The 23,286-nt window shown below is 36.9% G+C and overlaps 1 protein-coding gene across 3 annotated transcripts in view; it reads right to left on the bottom strand.

Annotated features, from left to right (window-relative positions):
- Positions 1-22,136, bottom strand: part of LOC115222585 (hepatocyte growth factor receptor) — a 200,496-nt gene extending 178,360 nt beyond the window's left edge. For 2 of the 3 annotated variants that reach the window (XR_004997123.1, XM_036498684.1), the window contains exon 1: positions 21,431-22,136. The gene's annotated coding sequence lies outside the window, so the exon portion shown is untranslated. Of the gene's footprint in view, positions 1-16,266; positions 16,288-21,430 lie in introns of those variants that run through there. The other variant, XM_029792881.2, reaches the window with a different exon arrangement.
- Between the last annotated feature and the right edge of the window lie 1,150 nt (positions 22,137-23,286).

Below are 23,286 nucleotides of genomic sequence, written 5' to 3' on the forward strand. Positions count from 1 at the left end.
GTTATTGTTTATATTTTGAATTACATAATCTTTTATGGGGTCACCAAAATCTTTTAAGTGCTTAGGACCTTGATATGTCTTAATCCGACCTTGCATAGTTGCATCAAAATGCTGAATACTCCTATCATTCATCCCTCTATCTGTCTTATCCTTTCTTTCCACCCATTCCATGGAGTGGTTGGTGAGCAAACAGAACTGCAGTCAAAAGGTCCCTTTAGTTATGTCATGGATATGGCTACTGCTGTGGTCTTAGCGCCATGGAAAAAATGTGCCCAGTTCACTGTCTAAAATGAAATGTTGAAAGGAACAGTTAGATTGGTCAAGAACACAGTGCCTCCCTAGTGTTAGTACCAGTCAGCAAGAAAACAGTTCTGTTACCCATCTAGATGAACAGCAACCATGAATTTGTGCTGACTGCAACTGTGGTGTGCCATCAAACATATGCCAGCATGGAAAAATGGATATATGATGATGATCATCATCATCATGATGATATAAGTGCAGATTTGGCAGGTGTGATTTAAAAGGTTACTTTGCATCCATGTGGTTTTGGATCCAGTTCCACTGCATGGTACCTTGAGCGACTATTTTCAACTGTAGTCAAACAAAGCTTTATGAATGAATTTAATAGATGGAAACTGTGAAGAAGCCTATTGTGTAAGCGTACACACACACACACATGCACACACAGACACATACACACATATAGATATGTACGTATCTATGGGTGTGTGAGTGTACGAATGAGTGTATCACTTTGTCTCCTCGTGATAGTTGTTTTCTGATAGTTAACAAAGTCACTGTTCATACAAAAGAAATACAAAAAAAAAAACAGTGTTGTAAACAATTGTTTGACAGTTGAGCTGTCTGTGTTCAAAGGACTGGGGTAACTGCTAAATTACACAGATAAGGACTTGTTTGGAAAGAGGTAAGGGTTGGCAGGAGGAAGAGCATCTAACCAGAGAAAATCTACCTTTTTATCTGACCCATGCAGATATGGATACATGGACCTTAAGAAACAATGATGATAATGATGGTGGTGACATTGGTGGATATATATCCATATATCAGAAAAGCTGAGAATAAAGATGATCAAGTTTTAAAAGGAGAGAATGAAATCCAAAAGAACCATTTCAGTAGAATAACATGAATACAATTTGACATATCGAATAAATAAATAAATATCAATGTAGAAAGTGGGGTATAGGTAGAATAAATAAATGAAAAATTAAACTGTGATGACAGCAGTGAGTTGAGATTTAGCTCCAGATCAGCCCTAATCAAGCAAACCTACCATCAAAGCCATTCCAGTAATAACCCACTATTTTTTAAAACTTTTTTTTTAACTTCATATTGTTCAATGAAGCACTCCTTTTTAAATCTTTAGTTACCATATTTCTGCTGAAATATACTGCTTTTGCTTCAATTAATTTAAAAAATAATGAATTTAACATGAAATTTTGATGGAAGGATTTAACTCAGACCAGTTGAAAACATGAAGTTTATATCATTGAAACCAAAAACGGTGCCAGGCCAGCTGATATCAAAAAGGTGAAGATAGGATGTGAACGAAGAAAGATTTCACTGCTATTTCTAGCAGATAAAGTGACAACATAGAATCACTTACTTTTCCATGGGAAGGGAAGCTGTTGGGAGGGTGTTCAGCTGTAAGTAATCTCATTAATTATAATTTATTATAAACTCCTGTACAAATTATAAATCATTATTAGCTGTTTCCTTAGCAGGATTAGAATTGCAGTTTCTAATTTATTAAATAAGCTGTTTGGTCTGCAAACAATACAAAATCTGAACATTTCAACTTCTATGCTAAGCAGTCACTTAACTAATAAAACCTTGTGATATTTATTGCTTGAGAATACATAATTGCTGAGAATTTTTTTTTTTTTTGAGAATTCCGTTTTTTTGAGAATTCCTTTTTTTTTTTGCTTTTATTTTACTAAATTAATTTTTCATTGTTGGTGTATGAGAAATATTACTGCACACACACACTTCCGTGTGTGCATGTGCAAATATGAATACATATGTATACACACACACACTTTGATATGTAGATAGATATACATATGCATATACATACAAACACACTCTGTAAAGTGGTTGTGTAGGAAATACATCCAGCTGCAGAAACCATACCAAAACAGACATTGGAACTTCACACAGTTCTCTGGTTTGTTGGTTACCATCAAACTGTCCAATCCATACCAGCATTAAAAAAAGGACATTAAATGATGATGATATATATATATATATATATATATATATACTACGTCCTCGCATTGTTCTTTTTTTCATGTTTGTTCTTTGTTTGGATTGAGCAGGAGTGGCTGTGTAGTAAGAAGCTTGCTTCCCAACCATAAGGTTCTGGGTTCAGTCCCACAATGTAGCACCTTTGGCAAATGTCTTCTTCTAGAGTCTTGGGCCAGCCCAATCCTTGTGAGTGGATTTGATAGATGCAAACTGAAAGAAGCCTGACTGGGCCTGGTGCAGCCTCCTGGCTTCCCAGACCCCAGTTGAACCGTCCAGCATGGAAAACGGATGTTAAACGATGATGATGATGATGATGATGATATATATATATATGTGTGTGTATGTATGTATGTATGTATTTGCATGTCTGTGTTTGTCCCCACCACCATCACTTGACAACCAATGTTGGTGTGTTTATGTCCCTGTAACTGGGTGGTTTGGCAAAATAGACCACTAGAATAAGTACTAGGCTTACAAAGAATAAATCCTGGTGTCGATTTCTTCGACTAAAAGACGGTGCTCCAGTATGGCCACAGCCAAATGACTGAAACAAGTAAGAAGAATAAAAAAGAAAAAGAATAAATATATTATTTTATTCTTTTACTTGTTTCAGTCATCTGGCTGTGGCCTTGCCGGAGCACCACCTTGAAGGGGTTTTAGTTGAACAAATTGACCCCAGGACTTATTTCTCAAACCTAATACATATTCTATCGGTTTCTTTTGCCAAACCACTAAGTTATGAGAATGTAAACACACCAATGCTGGTTGTCAAGCAGTGATGGAGAGACAAACAGACACAAAGACACACACACACGTAGATATATACATATTCCTATATGTATATATGAGGTCTGAACAATAAGTATCCAGACTGTTGCCATAGTAACAAAGCTAAAGCATGCAGAGTGATGCCACCTGACAAAGATTGACCTCAAACTCTGCTGTGCATGCACACTAAGTTTTAACATTCTAGCTTACTTCCGCTGTTTACAGAGATTCTTGGAAGGAAGGTGTGTAGTGTGTAATTGTCGCATTGACCATGATAGAAAGTTGTCATGGTGATACCTGCTTAGAGGCTTATGCAAAATTGCAGAAAAAACCTGAAAGAACTTTATTTTATAACAATACTTCTACAACTTATTTAACTCATTTTTTTTTTATGAATGTTGCTGAAAAAAAAATTCTCTAAATTACTGCCTCATACAAACTAGTACTTTAATAAACTTTTGGAAGCTAATCCATGCTATTTATTGCATTGAATAATAGTCCCACTTAATCTGATAGAGTCTTTCTTTTGGTATTGTATAGAAAATATAAGAAAGCTTATGATACACACTTTATTGTTATTATTTCTGCCATTAGCAATTCGTTTCTATAAATAGAAAGGAAGTTTAGCAAATTAGCATGCAGGAGAAAAGGACCTGTTAGTATACAAAAGATAAGATTATCCACTACAGCCACCAATGTAAAAATATCGAGATCTATTGAGGCAATAAAGTTCTAAACCATGGTGTCACTTCATACTGTTCAACTTTTGACTACTAGCATCAGCTGGGTGAAAATGTTTTTCCAAATTGAAGCAACACATACACAGCTGTAGTTCAAGTGTTTATCATATTTACTTTCTCCCACCATCTGACCAACATCAAGCCATGTAATTGGTAGGGCGAGCGACAGTATTTACTAAACGTTAACACTGACCTTATATATCGCCTGTAAGATCAACCAGCAGAACTGTGGCTGACTATAACGGGACCAAAAAACGTCAATGAAATTCAGTAGCCTTTAAAGGGTGGAGGATTGGTTATTAGAAATAGCAAAGAGGAGACACAGATCTGCACAGAGTGAGATCTAAAACTCAGATTAGTTCTATGCATAAATAAATATGCTTGCTACTCAAAACCTGAAAAGCTAATAAGACGCTTGGCTCCTGTTTCAATAGCGATATATGTATAGGGGCAAGTTTGTAATTATATTTGCTAACATAATCATGTAATAATCATAATTATTGACAGTATTTATATTTCGTATGCATTATTGTTCTACATACATATATGCATATGTTTGATGGGTGTGTGAGTATATGATATATATATATATATATATATATATATATATACACATACATACGTGTGTGTGTGTGTGTATACTTGTTTGTGTGTGTATATATGTATATATATGTATGTCAATGTATCATATATCCAAATAAGAAGCACACTCTAAAGAATAGAGCAGTAAATTATTAAAGTAATAAAGTTAATGTCTGGTCATAGAACGACCAATGGTTTCACATCCACAAAAGACGTAGCTCTGTGGAGTTAATTTTCAGACTAGACTCTGTAGAGTTGTCCATGAAGCTATGGCTTTTGTGGATTCAAAACCAATGGTCATTCTATGATTAGACATTAACTTTAATATATATATATATATATAATATATATATATATATATATATCTATATATATATATATATTAGAAGAAATGAGGTACTCAGAAAATCGGATGGTTTTATATTTACAGGTATTTATTTGTGTTTACGCCTCCGTAACTTAGTGGTTCGACAAAACAGACCGATAGAATAAGTACTAGGCTTACAAAGAATAAGTCCTGGGGTCGATTTGTTCGACTAAAGGTGGTACTCCAGCATGGCCGCAGTCAAATGACTGAAACAAGTAAAAGAATATATATGTGAGAACAGTGGAGTGGCAGACAAGTTACAGTACCGGACTGAAATGCCTTGTATTTTGTAATACCCCTTTTTACACCCTGGTTTGAAATTGCTATTGTTTATACATTCCGATACACACACACACACACACTGAAGTAACTTAAACACGTACGGTTATATATTAGGTCATTTTCTCAATAATATGATTTTAATTTAGTTCTATATTTAAGAGACGAGGAATTATGTACATTATTTACATTCGACGGATATTAGTCCTCATCTTGTTTGTTGTTGACACAACATTTCGGCTGATATACCTCCAGCCTTCTTCAGGTGTCTTGGGGAAATTTCGAACCTGGGTTCTCATTCCTAAGGTATATACCTTAGGTATATCAGCCGAAACGTTGTGTTAACAACAAACAAGATGAGGACAAATATCCGTCGAATGTAAATAATCTAAATGATTTTAATTTGCTGTTAGGTTAATTCGTTGCACAAGACGTTAGTCAACTGCAGATGATATCTCACGATATCCGTCATCTAGGTAAACTAAAACAGGATTAAATATCCTGCTTAAATACAGAATTATGAGGATGTTAGCCCAAATTGTGGAGGTGTTGGAGACTGAAAAGGTGGTCAGACTAGTTTATTACTGTTTCTCTCTCTTTAATTTTGAAACTTCACCGATCTTTTCCATTTCAAGTTGTAGATACTGTAAATTAGCGGTATGAAGCTAGATATGTAATGTCATTACGCACACACACACGTCTTTGTGTATGTGTGTGAGAATCTACCCTGTCCCGTACATTTGTAAGTAGTGTTTCCATAACTTGTGCATCGTCAGGTGAAACTGCTTCAGATCTTCAGGATCGGTAGCATATTCTATTCAAGATACAAGTTTTAAGAATCCTGTGTATGACAGCGCCTTCTCGGCCTAACAAAACGGAAAAGAAAAAGAAAGAAATGACGCATTCCCTCTATCACTCATTCTTCTAAAAAAAAAAAAAGAAAATAGGGCAAGGGATATTTACTTTCACTGTCAGTAATTAATACAATACAGCTATAGATATACAAAAGAATTTTATTATCTGAACAGAAAAAAAAAATGTATTATCTAAAATGGAACGATATACATAAAATATTTATAATCATTTGGAAGATTAAGAGAGAAAATAAAAATAAAAAAAGTATTAAAATGGCTCCTGTTTAAAAATAGAAATCTGGAGAAAGCTTCCATTTTATATTGTGTTTAAAATTTATATACAGTGAGATAATTCTAGCTTAGTCATAAATTAACCCTAGTTTACATTTAGTCGAAAAGAATCGCATGGTTTCGAGCAAAAAAAGTGTTCCTTTAATGGTACTGCATTTATTTCCGAGCAATAAACTAAATTTGTTTATTCCCCCCCATATTTAATGGATTCTAATTTAATGATCTATAACTATTAAGGTAACCAACATTTGTCCAGTTATTTGGGGACTATCTTGTACTTTCATTGTACAGTGATGGAATGTACGTACAGATACCATTTAATAACCAATTTAACTTACATCTACTGAACCAACGTGAGAACCTCGGGTTCATAACCATTTTTCACCTGTGGACCCCTTCGATTCCTATTTTACTCGGATGGACCTTCCTAACCATTCGATGTTTCAAAAAATCATATTATATTTTTATAATTAAATATTATTAAGAATTGAAATTTTAAAAAATGTTAAAGCATTGTAGAAATATGACCAATTTTTTATCACATAAATGTTAACAACAAAATCATATACGGGCTATACGGACTCCAGTTGAGAACTGCTCTAAACGGTCGAACATCAACCAGGAAATAGTAGCCATGTCACCCTCAAATCACAGGCTACCGTTATAAAAAACAAAAAGACACTTTAAACACTGTAGCCCTTGATACATAATCTGAAATTAGGGGGATTGACAGGGGTGTTACAAGGAGATTTCTGTATTATTGTTCCGCTCAGTTAAAGTAGACTAAGTTTAGACACAACCACCTAATCTCTCTATATATAAACAGCAAAATGTCTGCTTGTGTGTCCTTTATACAAATCCACAATTTTTCAGTTAGAGGGCTCGCACTTTCTATGGTCATTTAAAACCGCCCAAGGCTGGTCGTGCATATCTTTACATTTCCCTAGTCACCCCGCAAAGCCATTAACAAATCAATAGAAGTTACTTTTTTGTGAATTTTCTATCCAAAACCCAATCAAAATGCCTGAAACTTGATACACCAATTGAATGCCAGCTAGCTGTATGTGATTGGTCGGAGATTTGGACAGTACTCGCGTGTATGTGCGCACGCAGCTGTATATGCTTACACTAGCACTATGACCCGGCAACGTCGGGTCATAGTGCTAGTTAGTGATAAAAAATATCACCCAAAACTTTATGTGCAGATTTAATCAGTGACAATGAAATATAGTGAATAAAATAATTACTTCATAAAATTTTAGTGAATTTTTTTACTGTTCAGCTAGTTACTGAATAGTTTCCTTTATAGAATAATTTTATTAGTCAAATATTTCAGTTCCTCCAAAGACTATCCCAAAAGTCAAAATCCTGTAATAGATGGCCAGTTTCTTTCACCTCTCTTTCTTTTTTCTCCTATGCACACATTCCATCATTTTATCTATTTATTTATGTTTGCTTATTTGGGTTCACTTACATTTCGGCCAAGGAATTCTCTTGAATTACACCAAGAACTTTTTACAAAGAACAACATTGACAGTTAACGGTAAATTCCAGACGACATTGTTAGACATAATACCCTAACCCCTTTTGACTTATCTTCGCTGCTAATCTCCGACTCTATCATCACTCGCATCACACACACACACACACACACACACGCTACACTTCCCCCGCCAACTAACGACATTACATTCCTTACTAGAAAATATCACACGCAAATCACACATATACCGTTACCACTATCAACAGAACATCAACAACTAAAGCACAATACACACACGCACACACAGAACCAGAGGGCGTTTCTACGAGGTCACTCGACTTGCTGGAAAATAACAGCAACCAAATTTCTTTCAAATCACATTTTGCTATCTTATAAAATGAAGGACACATTAGATAATATAATCCAAGATAGACTATGCCTGAGTATTTGCTAGAAAATAGTAACCAAATTTCCTTCAAATCACATTTTGCTATTTTATAAAAAGTACATATTAGATAACGTAGTCCTAGATTATGCTTGAGTAAAAAGATGGTATAGCCATAGCTGGAACGTCTTTGACAGGTCAGTTCGATCAGATCTGACCTGGGGGCGATGCAAGTACAGACACACGAGCACAACACCAGTTCCTCCCCAGCTCCATCATTATTACACAAATTCACATCTATACATATTACCAGCTACATACACAGAGCCGTCAAAACTGACACATGTAATATAAACATAGGCACGCACAGACACGCAGTTTCACACACACACATACACACGTGTATGTATGTCAATAAGGAAGCCACTAAGAGGTCGTTCGAGTTGCTAAAAATAACAGTAAAATTTCCCTCAACTCATACCCTAAAGTCTTTCTTGAAAAAAGTACATATTGTATGATATAGTCCTAAATACCCTATGTCCGAATAAAAGACTGGAGGTTATGGCTAGAATGACTTTGATCCTAATTTGACTCATAACAACAGAGGCACCTCATTGGAGTCGTTTGACTTGCTAGAAATAGTATCAAATTTCCTCAAATTACACCCTGTCAACTTAAAAAAGGAGGAATACATTGAAAAATAGTAGTCAAAGCTAGAATGCTTTTGGTCATAGATCGGCTCGATTAGGGCTAACCTGGAATTAAACAAGACCATCAACATAAACGTATACCACTGAGTGTCATATATACCGGGCATGACTTATCGACAGCGATATGAACATACACTGTGGTCTCATATAACAAAATGTGACATAAACATACACACACTATCGTCTCATTTACGACAGCTACGTGAAAATACAGGCACACTGCCGATTTTATATACTCTCGCTTTCCTCGTCTACAAAAACAAGTCTGAAGCAAGTTGTGAAGTTGGATTTATCCATTACATTTGATGACAGTTCTGAGTAGATTTGTCATCAGTAACATATTCCGAACAAACAACGAAACTGTTGTATTTATGTGTATGTTTCGTTTGTTTGTTTATTCGTTTGTCACGAAATGAATCAAGGAAGAAAAAGATAAGAGAAACGGAGTAAGAAAAAAAAAAGGGGGAAAAATATAGAATAAAACATGGGGGAAAAGGAATGGATGGAAGCGGAAAATGAAAGTTTAAAGGGCGATAGAGAGAAAAAAGGACTTATTGCAGAAAGAATTTTTCTACTCTATGCACAAGGTCCGAAATTTTGGGGGAGTGAGGGGTGGGTGGGGCAGTCGATTAGAACGACTCCAGTTCGTAGCTGGTACTTAATTTATCGACCCCGAAAGGATGAAAGGCAAAGTCGACCTCGGCGGAATTTGAACTCACAACGCAGCGGCGGACGAAATACTCCTAAGCAGTTCGCCCGGCGTGCTAACGTTTCTGCCAGCTCGCCGCCTTCTTATTGCAGAAAGAATGAAAGGTAGAAAGAAAGGAATGGAGAGGAGGATCGAACGAGTGAGGCAAAGGTTTGAGAGAGAGTGAGAGATACAAAAAGAGGCAAAGGTTCGAGAGAGAGAGAGAGAGAGAGAGAGAGAGAGAGAGAGAGAGAGAGAGAGAGAGAGAGAGAATTGTCTGTCAAACCAGAAAAACAGAAAGAGACGAAGGAAAAAATAGACAAAGTTGAAAACGGGAAAACAAGAAAGGAGAAAACTAGTTTAAAAAAAGGGGGCGGGGGAACAATAAAGAAAAGTGTTAAAGGAAACGAAAAGAGGAAAGAAATCGGAAGATGATAATAAAAGAATGCAAGAGAGACGATAAAAGATAAAATAGAGGAAAAGATCGAAAGAATTTACTATTATTTACAAGATCCTATATTATTTTACTAGTGTCGAACTTAACATATTTCGGTTGAAAATAAATAACTGCGCATACATAATTACTCTTAGCTCCGATACCAAAACACGTCTCTCCATCTCTCTCTCTCTCTCTCTCTCACACACACAGAGAAAAGGTGAGATACAGAAAAATTAATGAAAAAGGACTTAAATATGGAACACCTCTCGTCAGCCATGCAGTCTAGAATCAGCGTAGTTTCAGTGGTTGTCAATATCATAATAACCATTACAGAGAAAAAGACTTAGAACATTGAGGAAAATAACGTACTAGTGAGGCGAGAAATTACACACAAATGCATGTAATACGCACACAAACAAACTCATACAAATTAATAAATATGAAGCACGACATACTATAATAACCATTCATATACTTATAATAGATTGTAATTATTATCACAAATAAATCAGGATTAGCGTGTTATAGTTTTTGTTTAATGGTTATGCACTATTTGTAGTTTTATATTCAGAAATGTCTCTGGTAGTCTTCAGATGTAAAACACAAGCATTCAATGCGAATATTAAAGCAACAGTCATGTGATTTCGAGTTCAATCCCACTGGTCTAGCAAACAGTAGCGTAGCTAGAGTAGGGTCTGCCCCGGGCGACGCATTTATAAGGACAGCAACTTTTGGTTCTACTGTATAAACCTGTTTCCTGGTTTCAGCCCGCCAGTGCAATACACATGTGCAGTCATGATACTATGGAGTTGGCCTTCACGAGGTAGGCGGTGTGAAGGCGCATAGCTTAGTGGTTAGGAGCATTCGGCTCATGACCAAACGGTTGTGAGTATAATACCTGACGGTGCGTTGCGTCCTTGAGCAAGGCATTTTATTTTCAAGTTGCCCCAGTTCCCTCAGCTAATAAAAATGAGTAGTACTCGTATTTCGAAAGGTCAGCCTTGTCACATTCTGTGTTACGTTGATTCTTCTTGAGCACTACGGTAAGGGTACGTGTATCTGTGGAATGCTCAACTACTTGCACGTTCATTTCACGAGCAGGTTGTTCCTTTGATCGAATCAGCTGGAATACTTGTCGCCGCAACCGACGGAATTCCAGTATAGACTGTATTGCCGGGGATGAGAGAAACTTAAAGGTTCACCCAGGCGGCACACACTCTAGCTGTGCCATTTGCTGATACATTGCACTAGTGTCTTGGGAATCTGGTACACAAAAACAGTATAGAAATTTGTCATTACAAACATACACACATTGTGTGTGTATGTGTACATACATATGCATGCCAAGCAAATATAACATTAGAGACAAATAACAGCAATATTGTTACTAATATAGGTGCGAGGCATGAAATTTGAGGGGAACAGAAACGCCAAATAAATCAACCTCAGTAGGGGAGATCGGGTCTAGTTGCTACATTTTTTTCATTTTTTTCCTTGGCTCCCACATAAATGAACACAGCTGAAGTTTCTTTTCAGATTTAATTAGTAAAACATCTTTATTTATTGTTATCATCAGCAGAAAACAGAAATTACGTAACATTAGTTAGACAGGTTCTAATTGATGAGGTGGTGTCAGCTGTAACAATTTTCCCCGAGTGCGGTGTACGTTGTGACACTTACTGGGGTATTTTGTTATAACTATTGATAACTTGGAATTATGTTAACAAACAAGTTTAAAATGAATACGTCTTCTGCATCTTGAATCTAGGAAGTATTATTTTAATTAATTAAACTGTGCTTTGAACCACTTCATATCCTAACTGTGATACTGAGAGTCCTCATCAGCCAATTTTCCCATTGTTACATGTGCCATCTAGTCGGAATCGTCCTCCATTAACTTCTCAGCATACAGATCTGACAGTCGTCCATTGGTACAGTCAGTGTGTGCCCAGTCTTTACAGATCATGCATTGCACCCATTCTTCACCTGGAAGGGAGTTGGAATACCAATCTGAGCAAACAAGGCATTTCCAATCGGCGACTTGCCTGCTGCGAGGCTGCTTTCTTTGCCTTTACCTGTTTTAGTTGACTTTCCCCTTCCCCTTTGTTGCCTTTTCTGTACCAGTTGCTTTCTTTGGTTTGGATTTCCGTTCGTTTATTTCATCCCCTATGCACCGTTTTACGGCAACATCTTGTAATATTTTTTTTTCATCTGCAACTTTTCTGGCGGTTCTTTCCATGACATCAGGAGGGGTATTCCTCCTTGTAGTCTTCCTTTTGTAATTTCTAGGCATGGCGTGTTAAACTGAAACAGAAGGGGTAAGTTGATACACTGTAACAATTAGCCCCGACCATGGATTTTTGGGGATTACCTCGTACACTAGCAATGCATGGCATCCAGGACACACCTTCATGTATCGAAGGCAACTTCCAACACTTCCTAATCAGCCACAAACTACTTTAGTAACACCACCCGTGCTTTAGTAGTTAAGGAAATAACTTTGTGACAAAATTTCACTTTTGGAGTGAAAAATCGTTTTTTGAGCCATACTTTTCCTGGTGACAGCCCGCCAGTGCAATACACATGTGCAGTCATGATGCTATGGGGTTGGCCTTCATGAGGTAGAGACTCGAGTGCCACCTATTTCTTGAAGTTGGAAACAATGGGCTTGCAACAACTAGATCCGGTCTCTCATACTTGTCCCATGTTTTATTTTATCGATTCCAAAAGGGCGAGAAGCAAAACAGACTTTGGCAGGATACGAACACAGAACGCGAAGTGTCAGGACAAATGCTGCTAGGAATTTTGTGCAAGGCTCTAACGATTCTGCCTATCCAATAATATCTTTATTTTTCCACAAGGGCGATGGATGAATGAAGGGCAAATAACAAAACAGTTGGAGAACACAATAGCGTTAGATGTTCACCTTCACCTTTATCACCCATCACCCCTGGGCACACCGTTCACACCACACTGAAATAACAGGGAGAAAATATCAACAACACACTAGACACAGTCGGAGTTATGGATAGACAGACATTCCAAAACACTTTGACGGAGTCTGGAAAATGTTAGAAATCTGTTATGTATTTAGAGCGACCGAATGTGAAGGGTGATGGTGGGATGAGGTTGATAGTTGTTGTGGGATGCAGGCGTGAAAGGGGACAAGAAATTGGTGGGGGTTTCTGATGGTGTGTGTGTGTGTGTGTGTGTGTAGTTAGAGAATTAGTAGTGTAACAGACGGAAAATACAAGCGACGATGTTTGTGTGCAGATGAATGTATTTCTTTTACATTTAAATAATAAACGTGCTTGAATAATTTCATACATCTGTATGTACACGCATCTATGTGTATACAACTAAACTACACATACACAGACACACGTGTGTGTGTGTGTGTGTGTGTGTGTGTGTGTGTGTGTGTGTGTGTGTGTGTGTGTGTGTGTGTGTGTGTGCGTGTGTGTGAATCTTAGTGTATGTATAATACCTAGCAACAAATGTAAGCAATCACTGTCATAAATAAACCATTAAAAGACGAACGAAGTAACTTTCATCTAAGTGACTGCTAGAATTGGCAACCAAATCTCCTTCAAATAATACCCTATCATCTTAAAATATCCTATGGAGAAAAATTCAAGATAGTCACAGTAGCAATGCCCGTTGATCATAGATTTACTTGATCGAAGGTAACTCGTGGCTATAAAACAATTTAAGACCATTTATAAAAGGATTTACAGGTACACACAAATACACTGTCGATGCTTTCTTACATTATAGCATAATAATCATGTAAAATGTAAACATGTAAAATAACTTGCACATACGTGTACATACATATTAACAAAACACGGACAATATAATACACACACACAAATACATATACACGGTCAGGTATATGCAACCCCCATCTCACTCTTTCCCTCTCACTCTCTTTTATATATATATATACACATATATAACTATACACAAACACACACATATATATATACGCATACATATATATACACATACATATATATATACACATACATATACATACATACACACACACATACATACATATACATATACATACATACATACACATATATATATATGTATGTCGCCATGATAGATCGTTAGCCACTACACACATTTTTTTCTCTCCTTGTTTTTTTTTGTTTTTTTCGTAAACTCTCTCTCTCTCTCTCTGTATATATATATATATATATACATTTAAACCATGGCGCATAACCGATAGAATAAGTACAACATTCCCCACCACCACCACCAACAGGACGCTAGTCCACCGCAGGGTTATTGATTTACAGCTGAGTGGACTGGAGCAATGTAAAAATTAAATGTTATGCTCAAGAACAAAACGCACAGCTCAGTTGAAAACACGATCTTGCGATTGTCAGTGCAATCTTCTTATGGTTGTACATATGGTTGTACATATCGCTACTAAAAGCAAACAAACAAACACACAAAACAAAAAAACTTGTTTTTGGTTTACTTTTTAATCAGGTAAGAAAGAGCAGCGCTCATGATCCTTTCTCTTTTAAAGACTTCCAACAAGTGGGATAAAAGAAAGAAGTTTTTCTCCAACCGAAGGCCTGATCCCAATGTTTATTGCAGAGTGAACCCACTAAAGGCACTAAAGGTTTCAATTTGGCACAAGGACAGCAATTTCGGGGTGGAGTAAGTAGATTACATTGACCCCAGTGCTCAAGTGGTACTTATTTTATCGGCCCTGAAAGGATGAAAGGCAAAGTCGATCTCGGCAGCATTTGAACTCAGAACGTAAAGACGGACGAAATGTCGCCAAGCATTTTGCTCGGCGTGTTAATGATTCTGCTGGTTTACCGCCTTGTTAAACTGAGTGACGGATTCAACGTATCATCTAAGAACACAGAATGCAAAAGAGCCGGAACAAATATCGCAATGTATTTTGTCCAACGCTCTAGCAATTCCGCCAATCCATTTCTCTGGGCTGGTCAACCTCGAAAGGAAATTAAACTCTGACTGCGGAGGAATTTGAACTCTGAGCGCAGATCCGGAAACAATACCGTAAAGTACGGGTTCCCAAGCACAGGAACGTGGATTCTTTGCTTGCACAGTCTGTAGAGTGGTTTTGCATTGCATAATATATAAGCATTATATATGTAATGATTCAGTTATATATTATGCACTTTATGTTTTGTTATGCACGCGATTTGCAGGTCCGGTAAAAAAAAATTGCTTTGCATGAAATCGGTCCACGGTGCAAAAAAAAAAAAAAAAAAGGATGGGAATCCTGCCGTGGGGCATTTTGTTCTACGCGCGAACGACTGCTAAATCCGGCTTTCACATTAATGCAGCTTTTCTAAACATCGCAATTCACGTTCATAGTCAGATCTAAATGCATACGCTGTCGTATAAAGTTACACGAACATATAAAATAGCAAAATATACAAATACATACATAAAAACGTACCACAATATTTACACTAATCGACTAACATTTACAAATACTGAAACAGAATCAACGAGGAAGAGTGGTTCTTTGCTGTCACTCGATCACTTAGCAAAAACTGTCATAACCTCTTTCAAATAACACCCTGGTGTCTTGGGGGAAGGAGATGGGGGCATAATTGATAATCGTGTCTTATATTTGCATCTAAAAAACGAGACCGCTTTGGTTGGCATGACCTTCAGTCCTCTTAGACTACATCCCGAGTATGACCACTCGACTGATCGGCATGAAGTTGCTCACCAACTCATTCCACCCTCTGATCCACACACGTCCTGTATACCCAACCGTCTTGCCAGTCCCTCGCTCGCGGAATCAGCTGGTACTACCAACCCACTCGTCTCTTCCCTCGCCATCCGCATTGTGTCTAAACAGCACAAGTACATTCATCGATATAGTTCTAATGTATAAAATTACATGGACGCATATACGACAACTGCATATAAAAACATTTTCCACAAATGACGATAATACACATTAAAAGTAAATGAAATTCCGTCGGTTTCAATGATGAGTATTCCAGTTATTTGTTAACTGAACTACCCAGTCGTCAAACTGTTGAGTAAGCAGCTGGATATTCGATATATCTAGTAATCCACAGGTAGAATCAGTGTAACAGTGTCACAAGACCAACCGTGCAGATCATCCAACAGACTTCTACAGTTTCGTTCTACTCAGTTTCATTCAGAAGGCATGGGTCGAGCAGAAACTATGGTAAAAGATATTAACTTAAAGTGTCACACAGTGGGATTGAGCCTAAGACTTTCATAGTAGCAAAATCAACTTAACCACTCAACCATACCGAGAAAACACATCATAAACAATAACCGCACGCATGCATACCAATACAAATACCTAGAACACGCACACACATACAACCACACATCTCAGTCACTGAACACATCAAGAAAATACTGTTACCTTAAGTCTCTTTAACATAAACAACATACAGCTAAAACCTTCGCGTTCGCTTCAAGTGCCAGGTTTTCACTACCACAGAGGGCCTCATCATCCTACATCTTAAACAAAGCAAAGACTGCATCACAAACTCTGGCCTTCAATGACAGAAAGTGTTCCTCACGAACCACTTATAGCCAGTCCGCCTTTTCCGGAACGTCCTCCCACCAATAAGAGCCAACACTCTACAAGACTATTAGGCCCTCAATGGAATATCGGTTTCAAATTTTGGCACAAAAACCACCAAGTTCAGGTAGGGGATAAGTTGATTACATAGCCCTCAGTGTTCAACTGGTATTTATTTTATCGACTTCGGAACAATGTGAAGCAAAGTGGACCTCGGCGGAAATTGAACTCAGAGCGTAAGGACGAACGAAATTCTGGTTAGCATTCTACCCGGCGCGGTAACGATTCCGCTTACCGTCAATGGAATATTCCACCCACATCTGGAACAGTGCAGTTGCTACACACACATAGACACACGCGCGCACGACCTCTTAGACTACATCCCGAAAATGACCACTCGACTGATCGGCCTGAAGTTGCTCACCAACTCATTCCACCCTTTGATCCACACACGTGCCGTATACCCAACCGTCTTGCCAGTCCCTCGCTTGCGGAATCAGCTGGTTTCCTACCACCTCTCTGGTACAACCAACCCACTCGTCTCTTCCCTCGCCATCCGCATTGTGTCCAAACCAATAGGACCCACACTAACCACAATGCCCAATCCTCCTATTCTAAAACCTCAAACCATTCGAATTTCTTCCCTGCAGCCGTAGAGTAGTAGCAAAAATTTAAACGAAACGTTAATTCTACCGGTCATCGGAGAATATGTTGAAGGCTCAGGTCACTATTCTTTATCTCAGGCAAAATCGATAAAAAAAAAAGAAAGAAAATTACTAACACACATTCGAAATGGCAGCGAAATTTCACCCAAACCATATTCTATCATTTTTTCAAAGTCTGACTGATCTCACCCTTTCATATACACACACGAGATCACATTTTAAAAATTCAGATTTTATATATATATATATATATATATATATATATATATATAATGTGTGAGAGAGAGAGAGGGGGGGGAGAAAGAGATAGTAGCCGAATTCCTTTAAGTAACACACTGCGGTTTCAAAGAAAGATATATTGCTGCTGCAGTTCTAAATGCTATGGCCAGGAAAAGACTGAGAATGCCTCTGGTGAGCCCGACATCCAGTGCGGCATACCAACAAAGTTGTTTAATTTTACATTAACCTCCGTCGAGTAGACTTTTAATCAAACGTGTTCTGGAGCCTCTTATCCTTTCATACATAATATATCGAGGGCTACATAAAACAGCAAGTCCTTTTCTCCCTTTTTTTTTTCTTTTATAAAGACGATAGGGTACGATTTCTAACTGGTTCAGTAACCCTTTAAAAGTTCCCTCATCAGTTATACAGTGGGTGCTGCTTCTACTTAGAGTGATGATAGTTCCAGCCCTATTGAAATTTAAGTGATTTTGCAACAGACCCTACAAAGCAATGCCAATGTAAGAATTAGAAACTGCTGTCATTTTGTCCAGAAGAGCAGAATCTCAGAAAATTAGACAAAATGCTGCATTTAATTACAACTCCTTTACATTCCGAGTTCGATTGTGTCTTTAATAAAGTACTAGTTAAGAACTGGGCTCAAAATAATATTCCTTCCAAGCATTTAGATACGAAGAAAATGAAAATAGAAGATGAAAACAACACCGATACCCGCCTATTTTTTTTTAAGGATACATACACTAAATTTGAACATACAGATATAGACACGTAATAAAGAAAACACGAACATACCACCAAAATATTGTTAATCCACGTATACATACACCCATGCCATTTCCTTAAATTTAAAAATGAGAATTAATTAAAAAAAAAAGATTCTGATATACATACACTGGGTTCATATACACATATTCAACTTGCTTGTCAGAAGTCACAACATTGAAATATCCAATACATAATAATTCGTTTGAAGCTGGTGATTCAGACAATACACAGTTTCTTGTTAGTGTTTGTTTGTTCATGCAACAAACATATGTATGCATGCGTTGTCACTAGCTAGAAGTGGGCCGGAGGAGGCGGTCTTCCCCCAGGCAGCACCACTTTTGGGCCTGCTGCAGGCTACAAGCCTGTATAGGTTGTATTGAAATCAAATAGTGGTTTTAGTGTCAGGGCACGGGCACTACTCAACGTTAAATGCAGCAATCGATGTAATTACTGTGCAATATGTATTATTTGTGGAGGCCCCGGGAAAGCAAACTGAAAGGCTTCCTCGGGCGGCACTCACGAGCTACACCAACGATGCGTGTGTTCGTAACCATAAAACCGACAATATATATAGCAGTATCCTAATTCGAGTTCTTTAAATGCAATATTGCAATGATTGATGTTGATAACTAGAAATGTAAAGACCTGGGACAATTTCATAATCGTGTTTACAATTTTTTCAATCAACAAAGTTAAACCATTTTTTAAAATCATTGTTGTTTTTCTGTTTATTTGGAAGAGTGCAGGCTGATGTCACTGACTCTAACTGGTTGAGTAACCCTTTAAAAGTTCCCTCATCAGTTATACAGTGGGTGCTGCTTCTACTTAGAGTGATGATAGTTCCAGCCTTATTGAAATTTAAGTGATTTTGCAACAGACCCTACAAAGCAATGCCAATGTAAGAATTAGAAACTGCTGTCTATTAGCATTTCAATAACAAGTACAGAATTCTTTTAGATTGGAACTGGTCAATTCTTTGAGAAATCAGTGAAAGAACTTCTAAGTGGTCCTCCAACCTGCTAGAAGTAACTAAAATCGCCTTCAAATCGCACCCCCATTGTCTTAAGAACGGACAGGACGCTTTGGATGGAGTAGTTTTCGAGGTTTATATAAAGATCCTCACCCGGGAACAAAAAAAAAAAAAATTAACCAGCCTTGGGTGTGTTAATAAGTGTGTAGAAAACGAATATGAAAAAAAAAAAATACGCGCTGACCACCCTGGGGGTGGAGGACTTTCGGAAAATTCACAAGATCCGATTATGCCATCATAAATTCGGGTAAAATGGATATATATTGATTTTTTACGGAATCCCACGTTTTTGGTTATGGAGGATCCAATTCTGAAAAAAAATTTCAAAAATCGCATTTTCAAAATTTCATTATGTTATCGCAGTTTTGTGAGATTTGGCTGTTATTTCTAGCATGCTTGAAGGCCTGAGGGTATATATTCTTTTTTTTCTTTTCTTGTTGAAAAATTGAAATTTTACAAACAAATTTTTTTCAGAATCGTAATCTTCGTATTTTTCTACGTAACGTATTTGGCAAAAAAAAAAAAAATGAAAAGTGAAGGGGGTTGAAATTTTGAAAACGCGATTTTTGAAATTTTTTTTCAGAATCGGATCCTCCATAACCAAAAACGTGGGGTTCCGTGAAAAAAAAAAAAATCAATATATATCCATTTTACCCGAAGTTATGACGGAAAAATCGGATCTTGTGAATTTTCCGAAAGTCCCTTCCCCATCCCATGGTCGTCAGCGCGCATTTTTTTTTTTTCATATTCGTTTTCCATACACTGGATAACATCCCACAAGCTGGTTAATTTTTTTTTTTTCCGGGTCAAGGTCTTTATATTGACCGTCTTTGATACAGTGTATGAAAGAAAAGTGGACTGGTCACGGTTAAAATGTCTTTGATAATAGATTTACTACACCAGGGGTGACCTGGGTTTAAACTACGTCAATATCCAACTTTGTTAATATCTGTGATTATTTTTATTCCAGAAAGCGACAATAACTTATAACATGTTTAATGTCAACGCAAGTAAGTCCTTATTTGGAATTATTTTGTTGGGGTGGGACTATAAAACTTAAATTTTCGTAAGTGCATTCTCCAGCCCACATACACGCACACACACACACACACACATGAACATTTTAAAATGTTCATTTTTTTAAAAAGAAAGTTTACATGTACGTACATGATGAGCTCCAATGGAAAATATGCTTGAAAGTTATATCCTTGATAAATGATATAGAATTATATGTATGATTTATGTAAATAAATCTGTCTTCATATGTGTGTGTGTGTGTGTGTGTGTAATATTTTAATATCAAGCGGCGTGTGTGTGTGTGTGTGTGCACGAGCGCACTTAAACGATATACAAGTGCATAATAATGATAAAAGAATATGAAATAACTTTATATCAACATGTTTCATACACATGCATTTAAGCATTCATCGTTTTGTCTTCACAACAAACGTACAAAACCATGACATTGGAACGAAGAAGCGATTAAATTAACGACCAGCTTTAAATGAATAAACAAAGTTTACTGAATACATACATACATACATACATACATACATACATACATACATACATACATACATACATACATACATACATACACACACATGCCACGATATGACTTGTTTAATGTTAACGTAAGTTGACATTAAACTTTTTCGAAGGAATAGAGTGCTCAGTAATCGAAAGTAGACTTAAAATTTTAACATTGATATTCGCACTTCCGCGCGTATATCACTGCATGGATATTAGATTACATTATATTAATAAATATTTGTGTCACTGACTTATAAGTCCAATCCTATAATATATAGCAATTTCTCATACATGCATCAACACGTAGAAGAAATGCCTCAACATTACAACTCCATTTTATCCACCCTGAAAGCAACAGGGCTGATTACCCATTGATGGATAGTTTATGTTATATGAAAAGATTCCATATATTGTGATTTAGATTCACGGCTACAAATTAAGCGGGAATCGAAACATTGTCGCAATCTCGATTTGCTGTGAGTTTAGCTCATGCGCTGCGGTGCTCGCCAATGATCTATCTATCTATCTATCTATCTATCTATCTATCTATCTATCTATCTATCTATCTATCTATCTATATATCTACACACACACGCACACACGTACGTACGTATGTGTGTGAGTGTTAAAAGAAAGTGGAAAAGAGTTTACTAGAAACAAACGTCAACAGAAAAAAATATTGATTAGATTACTTGTTCAAATATGAGAGAAAAGATATGCATAAAAAAATATCAGACAAATAATAATAAAAAAAAATGTTTGCTCTTACCTGTGAAATTTCTCTGAAATTCTATTCTGACCCAATTAACCACCACATGAATAACAACAGAAAATTTTAAAAAGTGACGTGAATAAAGAGGAGCAGGACACTTTGCTTAATAAAAGTGCTTCCGTTTCTTTTCCTTTTTAATAAACACTTATTTCGCTTGGTAGTCCAAATAAAAACAACATACGAGCCTTTTCACTTGTCCGGTATTTTTTCTTTCTCTATCTTTTTCTTTTCTTTCCTTTTCTTTTCCTTTAGTTTATCCTTCTTTTCTACTGTTCACAAATGTAAATTAATAAAAGAAAAAGCTAACTAAACAACATAGGGATTATATATATATATATATATTACAATCACGACGGAATGTGATAAATGTCCCGTCCCATCAGCTGTTAGGCAGTCAGTAAGAAAACCACTAGCTCGAAGTAATAATAAATAAAAAGAAAAAAATCAGACTAACCACTTGGTCTAGAAAGAATATTTAAAGTTTTTCGGAGGACGGATTGGGATAGTGTGTTTAGTGTAGTGACAGTTCTTACAGAACTTGACCACTGTACTAAAAAGAAAAGATTGTGTGATGAAAGTTTTTCTTTACTATAAAAAAAGAGAAGTTCGATTGGCTGAAAACTTGTAAACTACCCGACCGACAAGGGTAAGTCAAAACAATCTACTGTTTGTGACTGCCTTTCGCTTCCCACCCACAATCTCTTCCGCTCTTCTCCACTCTCTCATTCTTTCTTTACTTCTCTATTTTGTGTCGTTACTTCTTTATTTTATTTCTCCCTTTCGTTTTCTTTTCTTGCCTTTTCTTCTCTATCCCTCATATCCTTTATTTCGCCTGCTTTCGCCCTACATTAAATGCACACGCGCGCACACACATATATATATCTTGTCTTTTACTTGTTTCAGACTTTGGACTGTGGCCATGCTGGAGCACAACCCCGAAGTGTTTAGTCAAAGGTTGACTGCAGCCTGTGAGAATTTCTGAATGGTACGCCTCATCAAAAGTTACCTTGAACTTTTTTTACTATGCGGGCCACCTGATGATGGGCCACGTCTCATGCGGTCCGCTTCTCGGAAAGGGTTGTCCATGCCTAGTCTAAACGGACATATCGACCCGTGCTTTGGGAGGTTAATTCAGATTTGCACTTTATATTGAAAAATGCATTTTTCTGAAAAAGATTTTTTCGGATTCATAGGTTTTACATGTCGGAGATTACGAATATGCAAAATAAATAAATAAATAAATAAATAAATAAATAAACCCCACCCCCAATTTTAAATGTATAGTGTTGTATATTAAAGTGCGGAAATTTCATTGAAGGAGATATGTAACAGAAGAATACGGGGATTTCAACAACAATACCGAAAGAGTTTCTGCAATTTAACCTAAATGAACATAGAAAGTGCCCTTTACATACCTCACTTCAATTATACAGCAATACATTTAAAAATGGGGTGAGGGGTTTAGGTTGGGAGGTGGTTAAAATTAATTAAAAAAATTTTTTTTTTTATTGCATATTCGTAATCTCCGACATGTAAAACCTAGGAATCCGAATAAACCTTTTCAGAAAAATGCATTTTTGAAGGTGAGGTGCGAATCTGCATTAGCCCCACCACTTTTTTCTTTTAAGCCAGGCACTTATTGTTTCGGTTTATTCAGATACGTGCGTGTGTGCGCGCGCGTGTGAGTGCGTATGTGTGTGTGCCTGTATGTATGATTATTTGTATTATAACGTATGGATTCAGAGAATCGTATGGCTATGACAGAAAGCCCCTCTAACGGACCAGGCTATCAGACCATAGTGATTCAATACAGAGAAGTGTAACGCAGAGTGTCCATGCAACTGAACTCCAAA

This window comes from Octopus sinensis, linkage group LG2 (genome assembly GCF_006345805.1).
Source record: "Octopus sinensis linkage group LG2, ASM634580v1, whole genome shotgun sequence".
Lineage (NCBI taxonomy): Eukaryota > Metazoa > Mollusca > Cephalopoda > Octopoda > Octopodidae > Octopus > Octopus sinensis.